The following is a 16,896-nucleotide window of genomic DNA, read 5'->3' on the forward strand; positions in this document are numbered from 1 at the left end:
AGTGAATTTTGAGTAAGTAATATCAGTACAACAGAGGAGCATCTGCGACTGAACAAGACTAAAGATATGGCTGGAGTTCAACTTTCCAACGTTTCAACAACATTTCCTAACCTCCATCATTGGCTCTATTCCTATGAATTATGGCACTGAGCAGTGCTCAGTGTTCTTAGCCAAAATGGGCAAAGCCACAATTTCAGAATATTCTTTTGTTGAGTTTCTATGGACTATGTGTTTCTGATCCTGGATGGGGGGTACAGGACGTTGTGGCACTAAGCAGCAGGCTGCACATGGTATGACACAATGGCTATGCTCTTTTCTTTTGTAACTTTTCTAACCTATAATACAGAGCATTATTGCCCCATACCAGCCTCTGTCAACCATTTTAACTCAGAAAAACTTTTGAAAACATTTTTATGTCTGAGGAAACATTCCCTAATAATTGCAGCATACAAAGCTCACACTACATTAGTGCAAGTTCAGAAAAATAAATAAAAGAACAAATAAACAACAATATAATTTGTCATACTAATAACAAAAACACTGGCCTAAAAAATAGACAGTATATATATATATATATACAAACACATTTATACCGTGTTTCCCCGATTTTAAGACATCCCCATTAAATAAGCCACCCCTGATTTTTGAAAAAATAATTAAAATAAGACACTCACCCGTGAATAAGACATCCCCCGATATTTGATCCTGTGTGTGTCTCCTTGATGCTGGCTGCAGCAGTGCAGAGTGAAACTGAAAGTAACAAGCCGGCAATCTGCACCAGGAAGCAAGCTGCTGATTCCTGCCCTAACAGAGATCCCTGCCCTAACGGAGATCCCTACAGTTAATTACCGGTAAGTGAACAGAAGGGGACAATCAATGGCATAGAGTGATCAGAAGGGCACAGTCATTGCATAGAGTGATCAGAAGGGGACAATCATTGCATAGAGTGATCAGAAGGGGACAATCATTGCATAGAGTGGAGTGATCAGAAGGGGACAATCAATGGAACATGAGTGATCATGAGTGACTTTCAACAATAAATGTATACTGTAGTCTTCTTCATGGAAAAATAAGACATCCCCTGAAAAAAAGAGCTAGGGCATATTTTGGCATTTCAAAAAATATAAGACAGTGTCTTATAATCGGGGAAACAGGGTATTAGTGGTCCCTAGGAGGAGGACACCCTAATGTTGATGATTTGGACCCCTTTGTTGGTGATCATTGAGGGAAGGACACCCTAACATGGATTGCATTGGTCAGAGGGAGAAGGTCTCTCTTATATTGGTGGCCATTGGGAGATTAACTTCCTTCACTGGTGATCCTTGGTCAATAAGAAAAATGCTCCATACATTGACAGTCAGCAGTGTGAAAATTATCATTTCTATACTGTCCCACTCGTTTTAAAATATTACTCACTCTCCACAGACAAATATGCTAACAATGACTTCTGACTTTTTGCTGAAACCATTCTACATCAGTGACAACATTGAAGCCAGTGGATCAATACAACAGCCAGGCAATGTGTTTTTTCAGAAGCAGGACATTGGGAACTAGTGAGTGGGAAAATCCCCAGTTGCTTATTACTCAACGAACCCCCAGCAACCTCTGGAGAAATCCTGGTTGCTTCCCCAAGCACAGAAGATTAAATCCCCCCTCCTTCCCAATAATCCAACATATATAAGGAACTCCTGTACTTCTTAACTTTGTGTGACCCCTCCAGAAAATGATGAGGAGCATGCTAGATGTTCCATTGTTATTCAAGCAGATCGGATAACCCCCTATGCCTGCATTCTCTCCACCCCCACAGCTGCTCCTGGCTGCTTCCTTGCATGAGCTGGGATTGCCCACTCCACTCCCAGCCTTTCAATTATTGATTGCCCACAAATCTTCCCTCCCTGTTCATTTCATCTGTACGCCTTTACCTCTCCTGTTCTCCACTACAAAAAGCTATGTGTGTGTGTGACTGAAAGACTTTGTTCCTTCTTTGCTCTTATTCAGCACTGCAGCAGAATAGAACTGCAGCATAAGATCCACCCAATGTTCTAGTCCTCCCTATTCGGTGGCCCTTTCAGCACTGAGAGGCGGACAGCTCCCTTCCCTGAGCTCCAGAGCTGCTGCTGAGCGGTCTACCAGCTGCATGGAGGTAAGTACAGCTGCACAGGGACCAAGACTTCCATCACTGCTACCACTGGCAAGGCTTTATCCTGTGCAAGGGACAACTTAGGAACTTTTTACCTTACAGGGACTCACTAGTAACAATCATGTGTTTGCTTTATCATGGTATGTTAGTGCTTGCATTCATCTACTGCTACAATTCATTGCCATACAACTTATTTTCTAGTTTTTTTTAGTTGCATGCTGATGGAATTCAGTTGTCTGTAGATTTGTAAGACTTGCAAAGATATTGGCATGTTGTAGCACATGGAGTGGTCATTACTTATTAAAGCAGCAATAAGTTTAAAGTAGTCAGAGATTGATTGCTATGGGTTACTACACTTTGATGGTTGCTTTTTTACTTATTGCAGTAGTTGGCTAAAAAAAAAAAAGTGCAGGGAGCTTGCTGCAGAACTAGCATGTCTCCACTCTTCACTGCCTCTCTTGCCTGCAGTGCCTCCTGCTCAAGGTCCCTATGGCAGGGAAGGGGTTAAATGGGACCTGCTGGTATTGCAGAGTCTGAGTCATCCCCAAGAGCTGTCATTTGTCAAACTACTGCACAGTGAGCCAAATGCAGAGTGTCAGGGCAAACAAAATCTCATTACCAGAATCAGTGTGCGTCAAAGGGTGCGCTGTGATTGATAGTAGTCGCTCTTCGCGCAAAAAAAAAAAAAGAATACTAGACAGGCTGGCTGGGTCCAAACAGTACAATCAGTTTTCTCCTTTTTCTTAGTAGACAAGAACAGGATAATCTGCAGTCAGCTGCAGTGCAGAGTGTTTAGGCTAACCAGGCACAAGGATACTATAGGGTTGTGTGGTTGTGTGTATGTGGTTCCAACATTGTACAGTGGCACCAAGTAGTGTATTACTTAGCAAACTTAACTGGAAGCATTGTCTTTACAAACTGATCTGCAGTTACATTTATCATTCCCTCGCAGTATTGTGAATTCTCAGTTTAGACCATTATTTCTGGTCCACTGGATTTCCAACGATTGGTAAACCCACAGCTGCCATGTTGCGAAAAAAAAGCTGAGAATGGTAATAGCTGATTTTTAAATTACCAGCTGTTGGAGTTTTTATTTTTTCAGGGTGGAGTTTTTATTTTTTCAGGGTGGCATTTTTTTGATGCAAATAAATATAATTTCTTTATAACTGCGGATAAAAGAAAATTGTGGTGTCAGCACAGAAAGCGATTGGGACTCTCTAATTTGGAAGAACGTAAATTTACGCTATACTAACAGCCTATCAATAAGGGATTTTTTTTAGCAGCTTCCTTTACTCCCATCCCCCAATTTTAATCTTTTTATGGACCTGGCTGCTCATTGAACTAGGTACAGGTTGGCATACAATTACGTAATTAGAAATGCATTCATTTAGTTGTTGATGGAGAAGAGAAAAAGTTTTATTAAATATAGAAAATATACATTATTGTGCTTATATTTTACACTCCTCTGTAATTTGTACATTAGGAAATCCTTTTGCTTTTTTATTATTCAGTACTCTATGTATATAATAAAATAGGTTAATAAGATACAAAAATTTTAAAGAAAGCAAAGTATCATTTTATTTATGAAGCTGAAAGGCAATCATGAAAAGAAACACGCTATCTATTTTTGCTTTATTGTAAACCCTCTATTGCCAGTTTTCCCAGACTGGGTGTGCACTGGTTCCATTACATCTTATTATTACCAATTAGACTTTTCACTCACTGCTGTGTAATCCGCTCCTATTAAATGACTAGTTGACTGAGCTCTGCAGTATATTACACATGCATTTTACTACTGAGAAAATAACAGCATTCACAGTACATTAAAGAAAAAAAACACCTTTCAGAGTCGGCAGCATGATACAATCGTGTGGTATTCTTTTTAAATTTAAAATCGTTTATTTTAAATGATATCTTATGTGCACCTGTTGTTTGTATAACAATATACTGCATAGATCTCATGCCATTGTTCAGGTGTATTTACTACAGAGATTGATCAGTCACTATTAAAGGTTTATTTTATTAATTACATTTCAGACAATCATTTCATCAAAGTAGTGGAGTCATGTAGACTAGCCAATTATATTCTGGTACAAATCCCAATATTTATGGTGCCTGGGAAAGAAGCATGTAAATTCCATACATTTTTAATCGCTGTTAGTGTATAGGTGAATTTTCTCCTTATAGGACAAAATAAAATGGGACATGACTAAGGCATGACAATGCGGATACATTCATAGTTTACAGCTCTGCTCTGTGGGTATGGTATGCATTGCATCATTCATGCATCATTCATTCATCAGACTACACAAAACCTTATTCATTTGCAACAGATCACAAACATAGAATATCTACAATATAAAGAAATATTCATATTGATAAGCTCCTCCATTGAGCCCATTTAGAATTACATTTCGTCATGCACTTTGGTTGTAAGGCCTAGGACAAAGTAAGGTTATATCGGATCTTGCAGTCCAACCAAATCTACATGTCTGATGTATGTAATGTATAGGTGGGTCTGTTATAAAACAGTTTAGATTGCAGAAAACATATAGGCCTAACTAGTTATGTTGATATCTAAATGGTAAAAATGTGTACTGTTTATGCTGTTTTTATGTAAATGTATATATACCATATATTGGACATATTCTAAAACATATGAATGTTCGTTCTTTGTGTATGTGTAAAATTTGTGTGTTTAATATTTTAAGAATGAACACTATACTCTACTGTTGTTTCAAACAAGCATTTTTCTGCATTCCTGTATCTATGAGATATCAGCTTATTTCTTCCTAAATCAGAACCAGTGATAAGCAGACATCAATAGAAAAATCATAAAAGAACATGTCATTTGCACAATGATGCTTGTCATGTTATATCATGCCTTTACTTTTTAACCTACCTTTAGCTTTTTGCTTTTGATTGTAATGGTGTATCAGAAGTAGCTTTGAACATATTCTCTCATAAAAAACGTTTAGGCTTTTATTTCTTTTTGCCGCACTCTTATCCCTAAAAATTTATGAAAATGGAAAGCCACTTTTCACATTTGAATTTCTGTGGGTAGGGTGTAAATGTGATATTTTAATAACGGTAGTGCTTACTGATCCCATTTGCAAATGTTGCTGTTACAAGTCAATGACAGCAATTTCAGAGTGTTCTCAAGGGAACTGATGTGATATTTATTCCAAAAGGGCCAGCATGGTGCACAATGGTTCCACCCCAGGGAATTTCATTCTAACAAATGCATTCTTGTGTGGTAGTAATGCAGCAATACATTAGGCTGATATGTGTTATAGAAGCGTTGGTGCATTAGTTGTTGTAGGGTTTCCTTAACTTTTCATCCAGTGACTGCTTAATTATAGGAACATTGTGGAATATTGCATTGGACGTTCGCTTAGGTAATTATTTTAGATTCTTTGACTGAGCTGCAGGACTAGGTATTTGAGTATGAGGATGAAGGGGAACCTGTACAATTAATTTATGTTGATCTGCTGGCTCTAAGAGGAGACATTCCTCCATTCTGACTTTTAGCAGAGTTGGACTTGCAGTTAGTGAAAGCTGCTTGGTGTTATTTAGCTATCTGCCCTGTATTCAGTAATCAACTTATTATGGTCAAATGATGCTTTATTATTTACATTTCACCCCTTGCAACCCTTCCTTCTTTTAGCAGGCACTATAAAAAGTATGTTACAATAAATCATGCGGCTTCAGACAATGCCTATAGTTTATCTTCATTCACTTTATTAGTATAGTTTGGACTTTTTGTCTAATTCTCTGTTACGGCTAAAAAAGCAGGAATAAAAAGAGAAAACTTGGAGCTTCTAATTAATTCCACATAGGCTGTAAAACCTGTTATGTGCTAAATACTGTATATCCGTATCACGTGAAGGGGGGTTTCTATGGTTTGGTTTTGTTCCTTTATCAACAATCAGATTCCCCCTGTGTGTCACTGCAGCTCTAGGTTTAAATTTTAAAACATTAATCAGATCAGATTCGGATTAGAGTGATTTAGTTCAAAAAATAGTACTGTAAAACAGCTGAAATAAATAATCCTTAGACATCTTAATTACAAATTTTGGTTCATTTACAAAAGCTGCCCATCCACCTTAATGTCCCCTATGCAAAATATAAATCTGTGCCTCACAATAGATTTCCCCTCGCTTTCCAATCTGCAGACAACGTCATCACCGGATAGGAAGTAAAGGAATCTCTCAGAGTCTCTGCCAGGATTTTCAATCCCCACTGTATCCTAAAAAAAGTTTTGCTATACATAATGAGAGCTAATTGTGAATTTTATTGACCGGGTTATTTTCCCTCCTGTAATGATTCTTTTCAATTGATGTAATAATGTACTCCGTACTAGTGTCACATGCCTATAATTGATGGGGGATTGAAGTTAATCTACTAAAGGAATACAGGCTATTCACTCACCAAGGTGAATTATCACCTTGCAGGGTATATCTCTTCTAGCTTAGTTAGTTAGTTCTACCTTGCAAAGAATACCCAATCACATGATTGGATGGCTGAAGTAAGCTAAACACCACTCATTTACTAAGCTAAGCAAAATATCCCTTGTGTGATGATAATTCACTTTACTTTGTGAACGGCCTATTTTACTGTAGCACATCAACCCCACTGTCTCTCCCCCAGAGAGCAGAGACATATCTGTCTTTTGGCCTATAAGCATGGAAGTAACTAGTAATAACTATTGATGAGTAAAATTATTCACTTAAATTAAGGCCAAAATTTAAAAGAAAAAAGCCAAAAACCGGTTCCCTCTAAACCCCAGTGGTAACCCTATTCCTAGCATTAACCTTAAACTTGGCTGTTGAAGATACGTTAAGTGCTAGCTATTTAGCTCTGTCATAGCAATTAGGTGATTTTGTGACCATGTCCATACAGTGATGGAGCATCACGGTTGGGTCCTCCAAGCTTCAATCCTAGAGATAACTTGTATGTGTTATGCCACCCAAAACAGATATTTTAGTTTTGAGTACTTTGTAGCTTGTCAAGTCAAACTCAGATTTCTTATATATCACTTTGTAACCCATTGATACAATTTCTGCACTCTGAGTTCTGAGTTCCTAGATCTATTTTTTTACTGTCATACTGACCACATTAATGTGCAACCGATACATAATTACCATAAAGCTAAACTTGCCCAACCAAAAAGCTAAAACCATGTAATAATATTAAACATTTTATGTCTGATAAGGTGGTTGACGCCAACACAGTAGTTAAAATCATCCACAATATAATGTTCTATTTAAAGAAGTAATAAATTTACTTGACAAAGGCGTCCTAAAGTGTGACCCCTGACATGATCAAAGGGCCATACATGATACAATGCCACATAAAGCTGTCAGAGGCTGCTGACATACAGCAGGAGAGGATAGAAGGCCACAAACATAATATAAAGGGAGGAGAGTCATAAACTAGATACTCTGGGCCTAATTAAAGCTGGGGAAGATACATTTTCATGAGTGAAGCTAGGTGATCCTGCAAACCTAGAATGGATCTGGTCCATGATTCAAAACATTTGTTAGCAAATAGCAAAAAACTCTGAAGAAATCCATTCCATGTTTGCTGGATCACCCAGCTTCACTGATGAAAGGGTATCCTATCCAGCCTTGGAGAGCTTTAATAAATCAGGCCCTCTGTGTAAGACTGCTGAAGATCACTATTACAACCCTTTTAACGCATTGATATTTATGCAGCCTTCTTAAAAACTACTTGAGCCATATTTGATGTTGCTTTTAGCAAGATCCATTATAAATAATGAACAGCCCAAAAAAATTCAGACAAACCACTGTCTGCAAGGGCTCTGAGGGCTGCACAGTCAGTACCAAAAGGTCACTTACCCTACTACATCTGGTACCGGTCCACAAATTGCTGATAGGGGATCCCTGTATTAGATGATAATACAATACAATGGCAACTAGTATGGGAGCGCATAGGGGATATCACTGCTGTGTGAGGAGTGTATATTGTGACAGATGTACATTTTCTCAGGAATCAGTTTCCAGATTTGCATGATAGGAGTATCCCACTGATGTGCATAATTTCAAGTCAATGAAATTAATATTAATAAATACGTTCAATAATACTGTCCTTTAAAGTATTTACACATCAATGGACCCTTCTAAAATGCAGTCAAGCATAGAAGCTGTTTTCTACCTTTGATGGATTCACACTGATAAGCAGACCTTATGCACCTGCTAAACTCCTGCAATATAATAATGTATCCTATGCGATCACCCACTGAGAACTGACTTTGCATATCAGTAGGAGAGAAGTTTGCTACTACTGCTGAGTTTTAATTTATTGCATGTAGTAACTCTTTAATGAACTGTAATTCCTTTTTGTTTGTGAGCAGGAAGAAAGTTTGTGGCTTTTCCCTTCATGCGAAGGTACATCATTTTACACCAGCCATGATGCAGCAGCATAATGGGGTGAGGCATATTAGGATAGGGGCAGCTTAATGGCTAAAATGTACTTTTTTTATTCCTACTAATACTCATGTGCCTTGGGCCTAAATAGCTGATATTTAAGCTGTCTCTGACTGTTAGTTTCACCAGATTTGGCTCTTCCCTGTTCTTCTTGCTGGATAGAAAGCTGTACCTGATGAAAAGTAGGAAAGTATCTTCTTGCCTTTCTCTTTTCATTTTGTGGATCTTTGCTTTCTTTGTTCCTCCTACTGCTACTTTTGTATTCTTCTAGTAGTCATCAAAACACCAGTTGTCAGGTAGGCAGGCATTTTGGCACAGTTTAGCCCCTTTTCCTTTTTTTTATTTGTTAGTTTTATTTAAAAAATAAAAACGTATTGACTTTCTCACATCAATTTTATTGGTGTTTCTCTTTTTCCTAATGTTTCCTAATTGTTCCACATTTAAAATAACAGCTTGTAGGTGCATGCCAAACTTTATTGACATAAATTAAATTTGCAATTCTTTTCCATTAGTGACTGTATACATGGATGAGTTCTTTTTCCTAGGCTTTACCTATCTGCTCAACTGTGTGTAATTTATATACCTGTGTATAATTTATATAAATAGTATAATCGAGGCCTAAACCCTACAGAGTACTGAGCTAAAATAATTAAACGTAGGGCACCCTCTTTCTCCTTTCTTACCCCTGGGGAATCCCTATATGCATGCCCCGTTTTATAATAGTTCAGTTTCATACATCTAATCAGTAAATATACTATGGAGTTTATTTAGAAACCATTCACATTCAGTGCGTTGGTTTAGTTAAAATGGATGTTAACCTAGTGAATATACTCAAAAGTGCACTACGAGGTATTAGTTATGTGTACATGGATATATTATGTAATGTGCTTTCATGTTGTATTACTATGTTATGCACCCTAACAACCATTTAAATGTAGTTCAAGCCTCGGATAACATGAAAGCACATTATAATATACATTTACCCCAAATGAAGACATTATAATGCACTTTTTAGAACATTCACCCATGTTTACTTTGTACCCTTCTAGTATTTTTAAATAACTTTTTTCCCACCTTATTTGCACATAGTAAACAAGAATTTTCATTAAACAAATACACTGTGATTTGCAGTTGTGAAAAAACACCATAATATAGACATATTGGGCCTATTTTTTAAAGCTATCCAAGGCTGGATAGGATACACTTTCATCAGTGAAGCTAGGTGATCTGTTAAACCTGGACTGGATCTGATCCAGGATTGAAAACATATGCTAACAATTAGCTGGATCACCCAGCTTCACTGATGAAAGTGTATCCTCTCCAGCCTTAGCTAACTTTAAAAAATCAGGCCCATTGAATACATAAACATTGCTTTGCCAGGTATGGTTAAGCATTTAAACCATGTGGTATATTTTATAGTTATGATAGTGTATTATTTTAGGTTTAATTTACTTTATCACCAATCCAAATTGTATTGCTACAATTCTAAATGGTATTGCCTTAACTCTGACCAAGCAGTCTTTTATGTGTTTAAGGTAGAAGGGAGTAAACCGATCACAAATGGCAGAAGATCAGTGCCTACCCCTCAGATATCACTTTTTCCCTTCTCTTTATTTCTGGTTCTGTAAAAATGAATTTATTTGTGAACATCCAGCATTCTCTGACCTATTCAACTCCCTCTTTCAATTGCAAAAAAAGAATGCAGAATTTCCTAAGAGCTATATTTAATATTCAATGTAAGGTAGTACATAAATAATTCATGTAAGTAATTTGTGTAATCGTAATAGTTATATGTTAATAATTTTTAATACCTTCAAGCTAAGTAAGTACATAACTAATGTTACAGTTTTGGATGAATGCTGCCATGGGTTATTTGTGAAGGGTACACCTAACATTCTTCCATTTACTTCCCAAAGTCCACAGGGAAGATTTCCCATTAGAGTTGCTAGTTACATGGCCTTTACGATAGAGCTTTACTTTTAATCTTTATCCCGGTCACTGAGCCTTTGCCCAGTTTACATTTGTTAAAATTTATTAAAACAGTAATGCCTGCCATTATAAATAGTGTATTAATTGTATGATTAGCCAAAATGTATTTTTACCTTTTGGATAGAGTAGTATACCCTATAGCCCTTGTCAGCTTTTTATTGTTATCTGTATTATTGCTATGCTTTCTGTTGTCAAAAAAAAAGAATTTGATATGTGATAGATAATTTAAAAAAAATATTGCTACCACTAGAAAAGGTGTTGAGAGTGCATTCTCAATGGTGAAATCTTTTTCATATCAACTGTCTAAGTGGGAAAATTCCTCAAAATTTGCAAAGACTTTATTTCATTTCTTCTTTTGTACAAAGTTTTGGAACATCTAAAATGAACACAGACAACAAAAATAAGCTATCTAGGGTTTCAACCCAAAAACAAGAACAAAAACATTAACCTCCCGTGCTGAGATGTGAGAAGGCAGTGTTTACAGTCAATAATATTCATAATAATAATAGTCTTCGAAGCCTGATAGTCTCTGGTCAAAGAAAATGATAGAAACAGAATGTAGTCACCGTTCCAGTCACTGAATGTCATCTCATGTTAAAGGTTAGCAGAGCAATTAAAGAGTTTAGTATTTTATCTTAGAGCACAGGTGTTAAATACAAGGCCCGTGGGCCGAATCTGGCCTCTAGGGCTATTTTATGTGGCTCACGGTGACTGTGCTGCATCCAAGTGCCTGACATTTGCAGATATGGGTATCCTGTCCCAGAAAGCTAGAAAGAAGCAGAGTGGTTCACAAAAGTGTCTGACTGCAGTGCAGTGTACTGGACCCCAGTTGCTTCTTCACACTCCTGCCGAGACTTAGCACTAAGTTTGAATGTGCAAGAGTCCCGATGCTGCTGCCAGAAGTATGCTGCTGCTGCTCCAGGAATGGAATCTTAGTGGGATGATACATTACCAATGTCTCCAGACTCAGAGACACAGGCCTCCAGCTCAGCAATGTCGGTGGCTCCCCTCACATAGCCAGGCCAGGATAGGTCAGGTACACCAACCTCAGAAAAAGCTGCTAAGAACAAAAAAGCAATCAATCCCAGAATGTCCAACAAGAGAAAAGTTGATGCAGAAGGGAGACAATTGGGGAAGATGGAAAAGTGAATATATGTTCATGCTTCTTATTTTCAGAACATGATTAATGCACAAGAATGGCATGTGATATGGTGTCTCCGGGTGGGAAAAGATCTATACCTCTATGAGTACTATGTATCTCAATAAAAATTTTGGCCTGTGACTTTGCCTGTGTTTTAAATTTATGGCCCCTTATGTGATTTGAATTTGACACCTCTGTCTTAAAAAGAAAAGAAGGAGAATGGAGGACTGAGGATACGACCTTCTTACTAGTCTTCGGAATATTGTTTTTATTTCTTGGATAATTGTATGATACCTATCTGCACATCTAAACATCTGTTGTCAGCATCATTTAAAAATCACAGATACAAAATGTTGCCCTTTCAGTACCTATTTTATTCATAGTAAATTACTTAATATTCAATTAACAGCTTCTTTACCTTATTAAGATACTAAACACACAAAGCTCCCACAATTTGAAACCCATAGAAATAATTGAGTATTTTTACAATGCTTACAACTGATATGCTGCAGTTTAATCATTCACAAAAAAATAAATAAATTAAAAAGTTTTCCAGGTAAATCCTATTCTTAGATTTTTCTCCATAGTTTGCTAACAATTAAATCTGACCAAAGCCTAATCCTACCCCTGATTCAGTGCTAGATGTGATTCCTGGGTAACTTGGGTAAACTCCAAACTACACAAATGAAATGGCAAATTCCTTCAAAATGAAGTTTAAAGCATAGATTATATCCAGTTTTCTAGCATATCTTTAAAAACCATACTCTAGGCTCAAAAACTTTTTTCAAAATGTTCCTTAATTTCTCAATAAACCCATTGTGTGTGCATCAAATGTCTTTGCAAACCTAAATAACAACTATGCAAGATTACCAAACAACCAACCACTAACATAGGCTACTGTTGACCTACATTGCGGTGCGTCCCTCTCATCCACCTCCCACTAGAATGAACAGATTGCTTAGCAATATCCAGTTTTGTACAGCATTAGTTTGTTCCTACTGTCACCCATAATGATCACTCAAAATAATTTCTTGCGCCTGTACAAGGCTTATAAATACACAACTTTTTTATTGATAATATATTTGTTTAGCCTGGACTTTAACCTCTATTTACCTTTATTTAGCAGCAATGAAAGGGTTCCAACCATTAGGACAGCCTTCTTATAAAAGGCTAAGGTCACTATTGTTTTTATTGCTTGGTGGACTATAGTAAATCCTATTGAAAATACATGCAGATAGAGTTAACTGGGGATGCCATTGCTGGTCTCCCTCTAAAAACGTTAGTTGCCTGTCTTAATCTAACTTCAAAACTTCTGAATTACTTACTGTTCAGGAACAAACATGCAATAAAAGTAATAAACAATTCATAATTCCTATTCTATGATCCAGGTCATGGAACTAGGAAACATCAGCTAGTCAAATATTATTTTTAAGTATACCAATACAGCTAGTCCCCAGGTCAAGGACATCTGACATACGGACCACTCCTAGATAAGAACAGGGCTTCCCTGATCACTCCTGTGCAGGATAGAGGCTTGGAGGGGGCGGTTTGCATGATTTGCAGAAGAAATCATTTGCTAAACACAGCTGAGGTTGTGGTGATCTTAGGGGGGTGAGCTCTTTCTGCAGCCTCTTGTACCTCTTTAATGACCAAGGCAAACTCTGCAGTTATTTCTTTATACATATCAAAGCACAGCTTGCTCCAGAAATTAATGAATGTCTAGGCTCCATAAAGTTTTTTGTTTTTTGCTTTGTTTGTGATTAACACACAGTGAGGATTTTATACAGTAACTGACACCATGCTGCCTAATAATATGTTGAGACAAACATCTGTCCCAATTGCATTTATATATAAAATAACGTACATGTTCCGACTTACATACAAATTCAACTTAGGAAAAAACCTACAGTATATATCTTGTATGTAACCTGGGGACTACCTATACCAACCTTCATAAATCTGCCACAAAGGTATAGTTCCCAACTGTTCCTTGTTTAAAGAGATAGTCCCCTTTTGTAACTGAATGCTTCTGTCCGTCTTTCCTCCCCTTATTTTGGGCTAAAATATATGTGTGCTTGTTATCATTAAACCTTTTTCATTTGTAAATTTGAAAAGCCAGTATAAGGTAAGACACTTTTGAGAAAAAAGACACTTTTGGGTTTAAACAATTAACTTTGCCAACATTGTTTGTACTGAAAGGTGTTTCTCTTCCTCTTCCTCTTCAATGAATTCTGGGAGGTATTTCTAAGGTAAAAACAAAATAACAAGCCATATTGCCACAACCACCTTAACAGTGGCACCGTAGGCTAATACTTTCACTGTTCCCGGCAGTCCTAACAAACCCCCCTTGGACTGCTCCAACAGCATGCTAGGAACTAAATTTGCAAATAAAATGTTGCCAGGAATTTTCCATGGTTTATTTCATGTAGACATGTCTTAACAAATACTGACAGCATGGCATATTATAAATTACAGGGAACTGAGTAATACCGGATTGCATAAAGCAAATGTATACTAGGTTGTTCTATAAATGTCAGTGTTATGAGTGTTGACAATCTGCTGATGAATTTATCTCTGATGCGCACACATGTGTATATCTAATGGACTTAGAGACACTGTGCTTTTAGCTACTCAAAAATCTGTGTTTTTAGCAAAACCATCAAATGTTGTCTGACTATCAAATGCTGCTGTAACCTTTTTGAGACATATGAGCAATATGATTCCTGAACATGATATGATATGAACAACGTGCATTTCTTTAATCTAAAAACACAATGTATTTGTTCCTTTTCTTTACCTATTTGCAATGTATTGTTGAAATGCCTGTGTTAGTTTTCCAAGTGAGCCCATGGAGCACCTTGGACCCCATGCACAGGACATATATCGACTCATCTCACTATGTCATGATTAAGCCTTTTTCCCTCTTTGGTGCTACATTCCAACATCCCACTGTGTTTTAAATTTAAAATAAATGCCGAACTGCAACTGTAATGCAAATGTTACCCAATGGGGCTCTGCTATTTGACTGGAGTAGGGCATGGCAACACAAAGAAGAGAATGCAAGACTCTATTAATGACTTTAAGGGATTTAAACTTATTGGGGTACAATTTTCATCACAACCACCTCCTGAGGCTGCACAACCTATTTAAGTCAAGTCCAGTTCCTCTCATAAATTCTCGTTTCATACTGAGGAGAGTTTGTCTTTTCTTAAAATAGTGTTCCCAGAAAGCCGACCGAACAGCAAAGGCCTCTGAGCAGGGACAAGTACCAAACTGTGGAAGAGGTGAACGGCAATGCACGTTCCACAAGTGAAAGGGTTCTACAGAGACACAAGGACCGATATGAGGTATAACACATATTCACTTTAACAGTAGTTTAGGACAAAATAAAACCAAGTTGAACATGTACTTAAGACACCCATAGATATTGGACGTCTTTGGCTGAATGCTTGCAAATTTCATAGAATTAAGTAATAATGGGCTGTCCATGGAGCACCTTATGAATCAAACCTAAATATTAGTAATGAGATATGAAGAGAACATAGCATGCCTATGAGAACTGTTGGTTTGAGCCTGAGTATTGTAAAACAATGTTGTGGGGGAAGCTAATGAGCCCCCTCATTCTGCAAGACAGGATTTCCCAACTCATCTGCATCTAAGACTTTCTAAAGTCTAATTATTGATGACACTGTTTTATGCCTTCTGCAGAAAAACGGATGAAAGGAAGGCAAGAAGGAAGGTCACAGTGAAGCTGGCTAGGGATGTAGTTGTTCTCAGAGGCAATGTAAAAACTCAAATTATTAAAGAAAACCTTTCCTGTAGAAATCTGCTGTCTCCTGAAAATGATAGGTACCTCTAGAAATCATGCTGACCCTATGGCTTAAATGTTTTCTTAGTCATCCACCCATAGAAATTATATAGGTCAGATCTAAATATACTCTGATTTCTAGAAGAACACAATGGAGATATAATATGGAGAACTAGATGGTGATGTGTTCACCTTTGGTCAGTTATTCTTTGGAATTCCTTGAAATTACGCAAAGACAATTGTAACACAATAATGCCAAAGTTTATATGAAATAGTCTGGAGTTTCTGTATCCCTGGATATATGCCCGAGACATGCCTCTGTGCTGAAGATGATATATAAAAAAACCCTGAACTTTTATGTTATCATCACACTACATTTATCCTGTGGTTCAAAGCATCAATATCAGAGACTAAATATTAAATAGATGGATTATGCTTGATTTCTGGTTAATGGCCTTAATTTGAAGCCTCTTCTCCTCAAGGTCATCAGTGGCAACTTCATACATCTTTCTATTCGTGTTTCTTGGGGTAAGCTGACTGGGCTTTCAGATTTGAATTGTTTCACTGGTTTCTTGTTTCCATTAAAAATGACTATAGAGTGGTTTGGACATATTTAATATTAATATTTTTTAAATTGGAAATATGGCACATCACATTTTCAACCAGACGTATATGCTTGATTGTTAAAGCCTCTTGTTTACTGAGACACATACACATCCTAATTTTAAGTGCATGTAAAGTCAAAACTTTTTTTGTTTTAAGTTTAACTTAAAAGTTTTAAACTTTTTGTCCTGGAGTTACGGTAAATGAAAAAAAAAATGTCAGAATTATTACAAAATTATGCAGTTGCTTTCATATACGGTTTACAGTGACCCTGTAATTTGCTGTTGAACTTTAGAACATAGAACAACTTTCTGGTAGGTGGCATCTTCAGATTCATTTCATTTTTAAGCTACGGTCATCTATGCTACCTGACACTGTGGGCTGTAGTTCTTCTGCAAATCACTCGTACTACTGTGTCTTGCTCTTATGTGATTAGACTGTTCATTTAGTGATTTATCACATTGCAGGAGATTATTCACTTAGCAAAGTGAATTAGGTGAAGCTTCACCATCCAATTATGCGCCATCAAAAATTATGTTTCTAGTTTTAATTTTTTTGCACATGAATGGGTATTAATGGCTGCAATACAAGTGAATGGGAGAGGGCACAGCAGGGTGCTGCTCACTCGTTCTCCCTGCTCTCTATAGAGCAGAACAGCACTGTATGCACAGCCCTCGTTCATGCATCTTTTAGACTTTTGTAGTTGGAAAGGATCCCGTCCAAAGACAAAAATATAACATGTGTACAGTACAGTGTACAGTACAGT

General features: G+C 37.1%; 1 protein-coding gene across 2 annotated transcripts in view; it reads left to right on the forward strand.

Annotated features, from left to right (window-relative positions):
* The first annotated feature begins 1,988 nt into the window (after nt 1-1,988).
* The window catches only part of SV2C (synaptic vesicle glycoprotein 2C), a 98,019-nt gene continuing 83,111 nt past the window's right edge, over nt 1,989-16,896 (forward strand). The window contains exon 1 of one of the 2 annotated variants that reach the window (XM_072416285.1): nt 1,989-2,143. The gene's annotated coding sequence lies outside the window, so the exon portion shown is untranslated. Of the gene's footprint in view, nt 2,144-15,920; nt 16,056-16,896 lie in introns of those variants that run through there. The other variant, XM_072416284.1, reaches the window with a different exon arrangement.

This window comes from Pyxicephalus adspersus, chromosome 6 (genome assembly GCF_032062135.1).
Source record: "Pyxicephalus adspersus chromosome 6, UCB_Pads_2.0, whole genome shotgun sequence".
Lineage (NCBI taxonomy): Eukaryota > Metazoa > Chordata > Amphibia > Anura > Pyxicephalidae > Pyxicephalus > Pyxicephalus adspersus.